At 44.4% G+C, this 13,103-nt stretch overlaps 1 protein-coding gene across 2 annotated transcripts in view; it reads right to left on the reverse strand.

Moving 5' to 3' along the window:
* Positions 1 to 7,246, reverse strand: part of KIAA0040 (KIAA0040 ortholog) — a 58,657-nt gene extending 51,411 nt beyond the window's left edge. For both annotated transcript variants that reach the window (XM_068242544.1, XM_068242545.1), the window contains exon 1: positions 7,118 to 7,246. The gene's annotated coding sequence lies outside the window, so the exon portion shown is untranslated. The remainder of the gene's footprint in view (positions 1 to 7,117) is intronic.
* Between the last annotated feature and the right edge of the window lie 5,857 nt (positions 7,247 to 13,103).

Below are 13,103 nucleotides of genomic sequence, written 5' to 3' on the forward strand. Positions count from 1 at the left end.
CTTACTTAAATTTCACTTTCGATTCAGCAACAAGTGAATTGCTACTCAATGGCCAAGGTTTTTTCTCTGGAACAAATACAAGAAGTCTCTGTGCGCAGTCCCACACACACAACAATCCAATCCAAAGATTGCTGCCAATCTAAATTGATGCCCAATATCAATCTCAAAAAAGTAACAAGATAGTCTCTATTGATCAGCGCAAATAAATCTTCCAATCAGTTCACAAACTTCAGTATCTTCAAATTCCACCACCACACGGTTTGTGAGCGCACTTTAGATCATACCAAATTATTATATGCGTTCTGTCAAACAAACTTATGCCCCTCTGGTCAGAACTGGGCTCTTCTCTGTAACATCTTCATATCCTCATTTGCATAACATAAAACATAAAAACGCTCCACATAGCGTAATCAAGTTTCAAATAAAAAATGTATTCTGCTTAAAATCAATTAAAAATACACTGACGTATTCACCATGTATGTCTATAACAGGCATACAGGTAAGCGCAGGGTGGAAAGGTAGCGGACCGCGACCGGCTGTTCACTCCACGTAGCACCGCCATCCCCCTGTCATCCGCGCACTTCCGCACTCCCTCGCCTGCTGCACACGGCAAGCTCCTCCTCCAGCACACGTGGAATAGCGGGCGCAGCCAGTTTGTATAGAAGACAGCCCTGGCTATTTTTATTAAGTGCTTCTGGCATCCATATTTCCTATTATAGCTGATATTCGTGGCTTTCAATCCTTTAGCAGCAAATTTATTTTGAGGCTTGCAAGTCCTCCAGGCCAATTAGTTATAGCACATTTTTTCCTTTCTTATTTGTTACATTTCCCTGCTTCTAATTAGTACTGCTCTAATGTGTATTTATGGCCACTTGTCACTAGGGGGCAGTCAAGACAATAACAGAGGACTTCTGCTATCAGTTTCTATATTTTCTGCTAAGTAGAGAGAGATCAAAGCATTCCAAAAATTTACAGCACAACAAGTTCTCCAGACTGAAGTCAAAAGCAGTGCACTTCTCTCAAACAAGGTAACTCTATTGAAGTTGCTAGGGGCTAACATGGGCGCTTATGGCGGCGCTCAAACGTCCCTAAACAGAAAACTAGCAGCGGAGGTGGCGTTTCACAACTATGTAACGGAACTCTTAAGGGACAGCGACAAGCTGCTGCCAAAATTGAGCACCTATCCATCCATGATGCTTGCTGGGAGCAGTAGTGTACAAGAATATGGCTACATTGTGACCTAACTCCAGGCTTTGAAGGGTGGCTTGTGTTAGGCATAGATGGAGAGGGTTAGTGTTAGGAGTAGGTGGGGGTAGTTAGGATTAGACATAGATAGGGGATCATTTGTGTGAGAGATGGGGTACAAAAGGGTGATAGTAGAGTATTGGTCAAATTATTGATATTCTGCTACCGCTATTTGGCACCCAATTTTTCATGCCCCTTGTTTTACATGTACGCCAGGCAGGGACTGCTAACTTTTGTCATGTAAAAGCAGACAACTTTTAACAATCCAGCTGAAATGTACAGGTTCTCTTACATTCTGTAGTGATCTCCACCCCAGGAAAAGCTTACTGAAACAGTTCAGATGCATCCAATGCCCTCTTTGTTTTTATAGCCTGGATTGGACTGGTGGGTGTATAAGTGGTTTGTAGGCTGCCTTATATCCATATGTACATTACAATGACAACACTGTACTGGAGCTGAGACACGCCCGCAGCATTTTACTATGCAAACAATTGCCACACAAGCATCACACCTATATAACCGTACCTTGCAACCCCATTACACCTTCTACTTAATAACAAAATATTCCAGGAACCTGCCCCAGCTGTGTGACTACAAATCACAGAATTCCTCCAAGGGCACTCTGCACTGTACGCAGAAAGGTCGCATGCATGGAAGATTGTGACCTGTCTTAATACAGAACCAAAACATGTCTCATCAGAGATTGCTGAGGCGTCTGATTTCCCTACTATCTGTGTGTGACAGAAATTCCTTTGCAGTCATACTCCACTCATCACTGACATGTAAGCCACGTGGCCAAGCTACAAGCCATGTCTAAAGTTGAATACTCATCTGAGGACGCTGGAAGATGCATCCCAGCGACATTTCCTGATCATGGGCGTTGCCCGCTCCATCTTCCTGCCGATGGGTACACAAGATGTCATGTGACGGCACACTACGGGTGCGAACGAGAGTTCAAACGATCGTGGCACTTTGCGTGGGAGTCGTCTGGGATCTGAAAGGATACCCGAACTGACGTGTTACATAATGAGATAGACATGTGTATGTACAGTGCCTAGCACACAAATAACTATGCTGTGTTCCTTTTTTTTCTTTCTCTGCCTTAAAGAGTTAAATATCAGGTATGCAAGTGGCTGACTCAGTCCTGACTCAGACAGGAAGTGACTACAGTCTGACCCTCACTGATAAGAAATTCCCCTTTTTATCTCTTTCTTGCTCTCAGAAGCCATTTTCTGCTAGGAAAGTGTTTTATAGTTGGAATTTCTTATCAGTGAGGGTCACACTGTAGTCACTTCCTGTCTGAGTCAGGACTGAGTCAGCCACTTACATACCTGATATTTAACTCTCTCAGGCAGAGAAAGGAAAAAAAGGAACACAGCATAGTTATTTGTGTGCTGGGCACTGTACATACACAAATCTATCTCATCATGTCACATGTCACTTCGGGTATCCTTTAAGCTCCAATTCACCATGATGGTCGTTATCACCTCGACAAGCGGCATTCGCGTAATTATGCCTGTATCCAAGTCGCGAGATCATGGAAACTAACCCTCATTGCTCAAAAAAAATCGATGGTTGTCACAAAAATCACTATATAAATCGTGTTGTGGGTACGGGCCTTCAGGCTAAGTTCACATTAGACCAATGCCCTGCCGTGGACGTTCACAGCGTTTGCAGTGTACGATTCATTGCGACTGTCCCCCCTTATGCAAAGTTCTTGCAATGGACATATCAGAACATGTCTGAATGGATTCTACACATATTACAGGATCCATCCACATGTCCTTTAATCCGTTGTGTTGCATTTTGGGAAACAGTAGATTTGTGAACCCTGACTTGCTTGTAGTGAATGCATGTAATGCGCATAACAAGAAGATACCCAATTCCCGGTACTTCTAAAAACGAACAGCATGACAACATCTATATCTATACTATGGCAGGTTCACTGCAGAACTACACACATTATACTCCAATTACAGTGGATCTAAATTATGCAAGATGACTCAGTTTCCACATGTGGAGCTGAAGCCGTCAAAATTAAGATAGAACCAGCTCACCTTTGATGGTTCAAAAAAAGGCTTGCTTCCTGGTTCTAATAGCGCCCTGTCACGTGATAACGCTGCACTTATGATTGCCCACTCTCTTCTAATAGGAAATGATCTGCAGCTTAGCATTCTTTGCTCACTCGAGCCTACTACTTCTTGGCACTGGTTTAAATGAGTGACTGCACATACATGCACACGCATCTTTCTACCTGGAGTTGACCATAGACTTCCAGCTTGGCAGGCTGCCCATGAAGCAATTACTAGGTGTCCCAATGCTGAAGTAACACTATCATCAGAGAATGAGTAGGTCAGGGAAGGTTATGATGTGGGACTTCAGGTCTTTGTGTTCATACATAATTTAGATTAAACCCGGCCAAGTATGCCACAAAAAACAGCTCGAGCAAGGCTCTAGTGTGTGTACAATGGTCCCAACATGTTGGCGCTAGATTGTTCTCTCTGATGCTTCGCCTCTTCTGTAATGTATTGGATATCGTTCATCCGACACTATCCACAGTGACATAATGCATCGCTAGTCTATAGGCAAACCATGTGTCCATACAACCTAGGCCACTAACTGCTGCCCTAAGAATCGTGTCTCAAACCCTGCCGGACAATGGTAATCTAAAGTGTGTACAAGGCTTTAGGGACAGACTAGGGTTAAACAAAGGTAAATGGGTGAGTTTATGTGACAGTATGGGATTAAAGCTCAAGTTCAGGTAAAGTTATTCATAGCTCATCAGTTTGTGCAGGGACACAGACAGCAATAAAAACCCTAAACAGGTTCTAACTACTTTCCACAATCGTAAATAACTTTTTGTTTACTGGTATTAGGTTTTAGTGACCGTCTAAAGGGCTAAGGTAAAGAGTAGGTTAGTGATAGGCATTTCGGAAATTAAAAGGTTATGGATAGGCATAAAGTCAGGGCAATTGGGGAGAAGGAAAGTTAGCAATAGAAGAGGTGAGTTGAGGTGCGGTGCAAGGTCATTGCAGTGAGCGGATTGGGCTAAAAGGGGGTTTGTGAGCATTCAGGAGGTCCGGGAGGATTCAGGCTATAGCCTGCATGCAAGAAACACGTACAATTCAGGGCCGTGGAGTCGGTACTAAAATCACCTGACTCCGACTTCTTGGTTTATGAAACCTCCAGGTACCCAAAATTGCTCAGACTCTTTGACTCACGACTCCTAGTGTAATTTTTTTAAAGGATGAATTTGGTTCAATAATCATCCGACTCAACAGTTTAATGAAACCACCAACTCCAGGTACCCAAAATTGCTCCGACTCCTCGACTCCGACTCCACAGCCCTTGTACACCTCACTAGACTATTCTTCCCCCTCACCCAAAACCCAGTCTCATTCCTCCTGCTGCAATCTCCCAATAGGGACAGTGACCACCACTTCCAATCAATGTGTCAGAAAGAGAACCTGGAAACTCTGGTGTGCAGATCTTGCCATATCTTTAGCTCCTGGGGATACCCGTTGCCTTTAAGCCCTAGAAATTAGCTTTCATTTTCACTTTCCCTTCGTTTTTTAGTCTATTTACTGGGTTTAGCAGAAGCCGAACTGAAACATTTCAGCTTTGAGACATTCAGATCAGAATTCTGAAGTGGCCCATATAAAGCTCAGCCCCCCATAAATTTCAGTACCTGTGGATCACAAAAACTGTTAAATGGAATTTAAAAGCATATCTCTATCCATCAAACTCACAACTTAAACAATCTGTTGATCAGAATGTAACAAAACATTTTGCCACCCATGATACTATCACAATCGCACACTACACTGAAATCAAACTAACAAATGCTGATTCAGGTGATACCTTTAATAACTGAGTATGATTTATTGCAAGCTTTCGAAGTGTTACATTTCGTCTTTAGGCATGATAGAAAACGGGATCAGAACCGTACAAAAGTGAATGTAACATACAGAGACTTGTATGTGATTCCATAAGGCGTGCTTCACACAAAAAAAAGGTGTCCTGTCAGTTTTTGATAGTTGCCATCAGTTTTGTATGTGTTTCTATATCACACACAAATCTGTACATTTCCGGTCCAGTCCTGTTCGCTTTGTATGCATTTCTATGGCTATGTTCACACATAAAAGGTGTACAATTCTGGTCCGGTCCAGTCCTGTCAGTTTTGTATATGTTTCTATGGTTGTGTTCACACATATTTCTGGTCCAGTCGTCTAAAACTAATATAAAACTGAAGCGAAACTGACAGGACTGGGCAGTACTGGACCAGACCGGAAATGTGCAGATTTATGTGTGAACCAGGCCTAAGTCTATAAGTTACAATTACTTTTGTTTGGTCTGATCCAGTCCATATCCTGCCCCTCCAAAAGATCCTCTGGTTATAGTTAGCCTCGAATTCTGTGCATGCGTGGCCCAAACACCTCCTTGATCGCGCTCCCATTGTACAGATCGCTCCCCGCTGCAGAAGCATGATCAAGCCGATGCACAGACAGGGCCACGCATGCGCAGTCGTTTATCTTTCGGAAGGCGTCACACTGGATGGGATTAGAAGCATATTGAGGGACATGATAAACTGTAGAGGTCTAGCAGAAGCCCTAGGTAGTGTTTTGAAAGCTTGCAACAAAGCATGTACAGTTAGCCATTAAAGTGGACCTGAACTCTTACACAGGACAGAAGGAAAACAGAGAGAAATGCATCCTGGGAATTTAGAGAGTTTATCCTAATTCCCTCTAATTTGTGACTAATCTCAGCTGTAATTTCATCTCTTAGCTGTGGCTGCCTTAGCAGAGCAGCTAATCTGTAAACACAGAATGTTAAGCCTATATATGCTTCCATGAAAGCAGGAAGTAGACACACTGATTTATTGCAGGATTTGTATCAGCTGTAACAAAGAAATGTTTTTTTCTTTAAATCTCATTATGCTGTTGCTTGGATGTGTCCCTTGCCGTCCTCCTCAGCGCCGCCATTCTCCCGCAGTCAATCCCCAGTAAGCGGCTCAGTCAGACTCAGTCTGACTGAGTGACGTCAGCCGGGGCCACAGAAGGTCCGCGCATGTGCAGAAAGTCCGCTGCTGATGTCACTGGGCCACTTACCGGGGCTCACGGGATATCTTCGGAGGACGGCGAGGGACACATCCATGCTTATGGGGCTGGAGGAAGCCCCGGGTAAGTAAAAAAAACTGTAGCGAGACTCATCTCTGAGTCTCTTAAAGTCATTTAAACTCATTTTTTTTCAGAAGCAAAATACTTACACTTAGGGCCCTTTTCCACCTGCAATCGCTAGCGTTCATGCTGAACGCTAGCGATTGCTGAATCGCAAAACCGGCTATTCCCCCGACGTTTGCGGCCGCGATTTTGCTATGCTATGCACTGCATAGCAAAATCGCGGCAATTATCGCTCCGCCGCGCGTTCGCGTTCCGACAAAAGCGAATCGCGGTAGTGGAAATGACCTACCGCGATTCCTATGTTAAAAAGCAAACCGTAGCGATTGTAAAATCGCTAGCGGTTTGCGGTTTTGCGATTCAGCCAGCGCAAACGCGCTGGTGGAAAAGGGCCCTTACACAGATCTATACATGAGTCCTGAAAGAGGGACAAATAAGGAAGAAAGAAGGACATAGGGATTAAATTCCCAAAGAAGGACTGTCCCTCTTAAAAATGGACAGTTGGGAGCTATACACCACAGGTCCATACTTCACTTGCTAATCGCACGATTCATGACTGCCACTCACCTGTAGGGACACTTCACTGCTATGAAAGGCTGCAACACTGATACCCACTGACAGCCACACACAGTGGCAAGTTCTACCCATAATACTTTCCCACATGTCACAGTATAATATCAGCAGCAGTGACTTACCTCTCGGATGAACACCAGATCCATAAACTTCATCAAGTTTTCAGAAAGTTAACTTTTCTCACTGAGTACTTCCATCCTAAGATACGTCAAGGAAATAGTAAAGAGCTGTTTTTTTCTGTCAGTCCTCCTAGGTCTGCCCTCCTCCCCTCCCCAGCCTCTCCCCTGTACATTTCCTCCCCACATGCCCGCCTCCCCTCTGCCTGGTACCTGCAGCTTCTAGTGACTCACTCAGCCCTGGCTATGAGGCTTTCTAGGCTGTACAAGCCTCAGGTTCCTGCATGCCATTACATAGCTGGGGATGGCCGCCGGCCAGGACGTATAAACTGATGTAACTACAGAGCGGGGCTGCCGGAGAACAGAACACATGGGAGGGAAGTGCACGCTGAAGTATTGCTGGAAACACAACAGCCTTGGTTAGGCTTACAGAGATGGTGAATAATTAACAAGACAATCGTGGACAAGCTGCTTTGAGGCACCTCAGTACCTTAAACAAACGAAACCAGCACTGAGCACTGGGAGTGAACATAAATAATTAAATATTCTGGCTTCACCCTGAATCACTGGGATTCCAGCAGTGGTTATAATGTATCAAAACCGAGTCATGAGGACAGGAAGTTAGAAACCCTTCCTAGCAGTAGCACAGACAGTTACACACAGTGTGGTAGGGTAGAGCATTCCTCCCTCTGTAGAAATATTATTATTATTTATAGAGCGCCAACATCTTACACAGCGCTGTACAGAGAATATAGTCTTGTAACACTAACTGTCCTTCAGAGGAGCTCACAATTGAATCTACTATAGTCGTATGTCTATGTATGTATCATGTAGTGTACTTATTGTAGTCTAGGGCCAATTTTAGAGGGAAGCCAATTAACTTATCTGTATGTTTTTGGGACGTGGGAGGAAACCGGAGTGCCTGGAGGAAACCAAGGCAGACACGGGGAGAACATACAAACTCCTTGCAGATGTTGACCTGGCTGGTATTCGAACCAGGGACCCAGCGCTGCAAGGCGAGAGCGCTAACCACTACACCCCCGTGCTGCCTGGTGTTCCCATCAGGGCCGGTGTTCCAATAAAGTAGCATACATTGACAGAACAGTATTCATGTATACTAGTATGACCTAATCTGTCACTGCTCTCACACAGAACCAGGCCCGGATTTACATCACAGCACCCTACACTTCACCCTCCACAAACTTACAAACCCCCTCCGAACCAAGTTCAAAGTTTGCTGGCTGCCTACCTAATACTAAGTAGCTAGAGGTGCCCCTGACTGAGGGGAGATCTCTTAAGTGGAATGCCGAGAGCTGGTGGAGTAACCTCTCATTTATGCACCACTTGGGACGCAAGAGGGAGGCACTTGGGGAAGGGAGTGAGCCGCCTTTCCATCATCAGGCACCTGTAAGCATGTGCCTTCAGTGCCTTATGGTAAATCCAGCACTGCACAGAACCCTCCCCAGGTGGGCAACTAATAAGTCCCCCTCTGGTGGGAAATTAATAACTACCCCCCTCCCATGGGCAATTAATAAACCCCCTCCAGGGAAAAGAATAACCCTATTTGCTGCGTTGACATGAGACGGTGCTGCGCATGCACTATATAGTAAATGGAGGAGGTGCGCAAGCGCATTAGGAAATGTATGTTCCCTTGACAGGTTTGCACCAGTTCAGACTGGATGGATCAAAAATGAATTCATGAAACTGATCAGTTTTTGTTGGTTGTCAGTTTTTGATCTATGACTCTCTGTTCTATTAAAGTACTGTGAATGCGATGGGTCCGCCGATCTGGAAACAGCGCTCCCTCGCCAAACCTGCGGTCCTTTCGGCAGAATGGGCTGAATGAATCTGTTTCTACGGAGCAATGTGAACGGATACTATTGATTAACATGGGATCCGTTCACATTCATTAGGATCCGTTCCAGTCCATTATACGGAATGTTTTCTATGCCAATGTGAACCGGGCCTAAGTGTTTTTATTGCTGTTTGTATGTCAGAAATTTGCTTCCAGAACCTGTACTGATATAATAACTGACACTAAAGTTAACTAATCAACTTTATTGCATCTTCATGAGCACTGCTGCATATTAATACATCCATGCATCTACCTGCATTTCTGCCTATGCTTCTGGATATTTGCTACTATAAGAACTGCTTATACCAACACAAGTCTTTTTGGGGCTGATATGCTTCTGCTGTTGACCAATTAGCAAGAGACAAGGGGGAACTGCAATTGGCTTCTGCCCTGTTTCTACAGCAATACAATCGAACTGCTATTGGGTCCTTTACCAATTACCACTGCAACTTCTGCTGTGCTTTGCTTCCATAGTAATATGCTTGGACTGCTATTGATTCTGCCATAGTCATAACTTCATTAACATCCTTCTGGACTGCAATTGGGTCCCCTCTTTATGGATGCTCATCACTAATACACTGCTCTGGAATTATAATAGATGCTATACAGGGCTTACATTCGGGGGATGTCTTATATTTCAAGCATGCTAGGAATTCCTACTAGGGCTTATTCTCAGGAAATGTCTTACGTTAGGGGACAGGAACTGATCTTTTTCAGATACTGATCTTTTGCATGTGTACAGCATCTTTGTGTGCAGCATCTTGCAAAGATTTTTATCTGATGGGGAGTTCAGCTCAATAGAATAGACTGTATGCTCTCATTCTACATGGAAGGGGGTAAAATTGGTCTGTGATCTTTCATTAATCTTTTAAGTGTATAAGTAGCATAAGACGTTGTCCTTGACCACTGTGAATACTGCTGGCGATTTGTGCTGGTTGGTTGAAACTTCTGGTTAGTTGAATTCCTGATAAGCGGAACTACTGTACATACTCATAGCTGTCATCTGTTTTTCAGAGAGACTGTACCTCTTTTGGAAGCACGTTCTCTGTCTTTTCTCCTCATTTGTCGGTAATGATGTACAGATTTGCATAAATATTTGTATTTTGCACCAAAGAAATTTGTTTATATGACTCTGAACTTCATCCCCATCCTCTACATTCAATACAGCTTATTTTAGAACGTGAATATGAAGGAAAATGACCGATGACAGCAAGGATCAGTCTGGTTTATATAATGAAAATATGTATAGTTTATAGTTTAGTATAGTTTTTTTTGTCATTAATTTTTCATGGTATGCATGACTAGGGGTAGGGTGGAGCCATTACTGGAGGTGTAGCAGGGATGCATCCCTGATTGTACACTGTCTACACGCCTTTCTTATTGCCTGAGGAAGCAGGATTATACTTGTGAAACGCTTTGCAACACTTTGTAGAGTATATAATAAATTTATGTCATTTCGACACTGACAGTTTATGTGTCTGCTTTAAGGAGGTAAGTCCACCGCTGCCTTCCAAGCAATTTTTAACAATTAGATATTTGTGTCGCTACACAGAGAATTAAATGTGTGCATTAAACACCAAGTGAACACCTGACATAACTGGCTAAGCAAATTTGGCCTAATTGGCTATTCATGAGGCAATGCTCATGCAAATATGCATTCGCTTTCGCATGCCAACTTATGCAGGATCAAAAACCAATGCCGCAAAGCAGTCGCCCTGCGGGAATTAGTTCATGCCATTAGTTCATGCCACATTAGCACTATCCAGGAGCGCCACGTGGAGGCTTCCCAATGCCCCCATACAACCGGGGGGACCGCGGGGTCCCAGGCGCTCTCACTGCCTGGGACCCACAGCGGCACCCCGGAGGGGGAGGCTGGGCCTCCTCAAGCGTGGCCAGCGCCACCTGCACCCACCTCCCAATTTTTTAAACCAGGCACTTACCTTAACGTCCATTGCGTTCTGCTGCTGAGCATAGTTTGGGTGCAACACATTTGAAAAGGAAAGGAATGAAGCATGGGTCGCACCGAGCTTTGGAGCTCAGGGCTGGCTCGCACACTGCACTCCAGGGGGGGGGGGGAGGACAGGCGCAGACAGCCCACTCCAGGGCTCACACCACCTGGAAAGAGCCATCCACCACCCGCCTATGCAGGGTCAAAAACCAATGGCTAAGCAAATTTGGCCTAATTGGCTATTCATGAGGCATTGCTCATGCAAATATGCATTCGCTTTCGCATGCCAACTTATGCAGGGTCAAAAACCAATGCCGTAAAGCGGTCGCCCTGCGGGAATTAGTTCATGCTGCAATACCACTATCCAGGAGCGCCAAGGGGAGGCTTCCCAATGCCCCCACTGGCATTGGGAAGCCTCCCCGTGGCGCTCCTGGATAGTGCTATTGCAGCATGAACTAGGGCGACCGCTTTGCATGAGCAATGCCTCATGAATAGCCAATTAGGCCAAATTTGCTTAGCCAGTTATGGTATGTGTTCACTTGGTGTTTAATGCACATATTTAATTCTCTGTGTAGTGATAGATACTTGTGTCCACCCCTGGTGGAGGGGTGATATACTATACTATGGCTAGGCTAGTGGTGACACAGAGAGCAATCAAAACCAGATAGATGTTTTAACTGCACTTTGTTCAAAACAAAATAAATTACTTTTTATTTCAAACTGCTCCAAAGTCCCGTAGTGACAGTCTACAGCAGGGGTCCCCAAACATTTTAAGTCAAGGGCCAGGTCAACATACTTTAGACTGCTGGGGGAACGGGGTGTACATAAAATGATGTAGAAAAACATTACATTGAACATAGGTAGTGTAAACAGCGCCTGAAACACAATCCCCCACACACAAAGCAATCAGTGTTCAAAATGTTACATAGTCTTTCAACGCAAGGAAAGCATCTATAGTTACATAGTTATTTTGGTTGAAAAAAGACACACGTCCATCGTTCAACCAGTATAAAGTACAACACCAGCCTGCTCCCTCACATATCCCTGTTGATCCAGAGGAAGGCGAAAAAACCCTTACAAGGCATGGTCCAATTAGCCCCTAAAGGGAAAAATTCCTTCCCGACTCCAGATGGCAATCAGATAAAATCCCTGGATCAACATCATTAGGCATTACCTAGTAATTGTAGCCATGGATGTGTTTCAACGCAAGGAAAGCATCTATAGTTACATACAGTAGTTATTTTGGTTGAAAAAAGACATACGTCCATCGAGTTCAAACAGTATGATGCATACTGTATTTTCAAAAGTCCCCCCCAAAACAACCCCCTTTCCCAAGTACGGTAATTGCAAGGACTGCAAATTATCCACCCCACACACTGCTTTTATATTACCTCTAATCACCCCACCTCCACCACCACCACAATGCTTTTGTGCACCAGACAGTGAAGCATACCCAGGTGACAACCTGCCATAAAATTGGACAGCAGTGCCACCTAATGCGGAATTGAATTGGAAGCCAGCGAATTACTTCTTGATGGGTTCCATGTGGAAACGTGGGGCCAGCACTGCTGCTGCATCCATAAGTAATACATTTTGTGTGTGGAGGGCCAGCAAAAAAGCTTCAGGGGGCCGCATTCGGCCAGCAGGCCTTAGTTTGAGGACCACTGGTCTACAGCAAGCATTATATTATAAATGTTCTTAGGGGAACTACAAAAAGGGAAGTCAATGTAATCTTTTTAATCTTCTCCACCCTTCCCATCCACCGTCCAATGTTACCCTTCTCAGTGCACTGGCCTTGACCCTAATTTCACTTCTCTTTTCTGCTTGTCTCATACAATCACCAGCTTACAACCCAACCCTGGGCAAAGAGTTAACCAAAACCTACAGTATATTGAGAGAAATGAAGGTGTGCAATTTTTATTCCTTCTTAAAAATTCTTGACTGTCGTGCTGATCTCTGGGCTTCAGTCATGCCTCTGGAATAGGCATGTAGCCAGGATAGTCAGACTGCAGTCAGCGCATCTGATTGGCTTGTGTTGTGGGTCAGTGACACAGAAGGCATTATAGGCAAAAGATCAGCTCAACATAAAAGCAAGTAACATTACTGTACAAGGAAGTCAGCAGTGGCAACCTACATTTTCCTCTCAGTTCAGAATCAATTTAAAGAGGAGCTGTTAGGTATAAGGTCTC

Source organism: Hyperolius riggenbachi, chromosome 6 (genome assembly GCF_040937935.1).
Source record: "Hyperolius riggenbachi isolate aHypRig1 chromosome 6, aHypRig1.pri, whole genome shotgun sequence".
Taxonomy (NCBI): Eukaryota; Metazoa; Chordata; class Amphibia; order Anura; family Hyperoliidae; genus Hyperolius; species Hyperolius riggenbachi.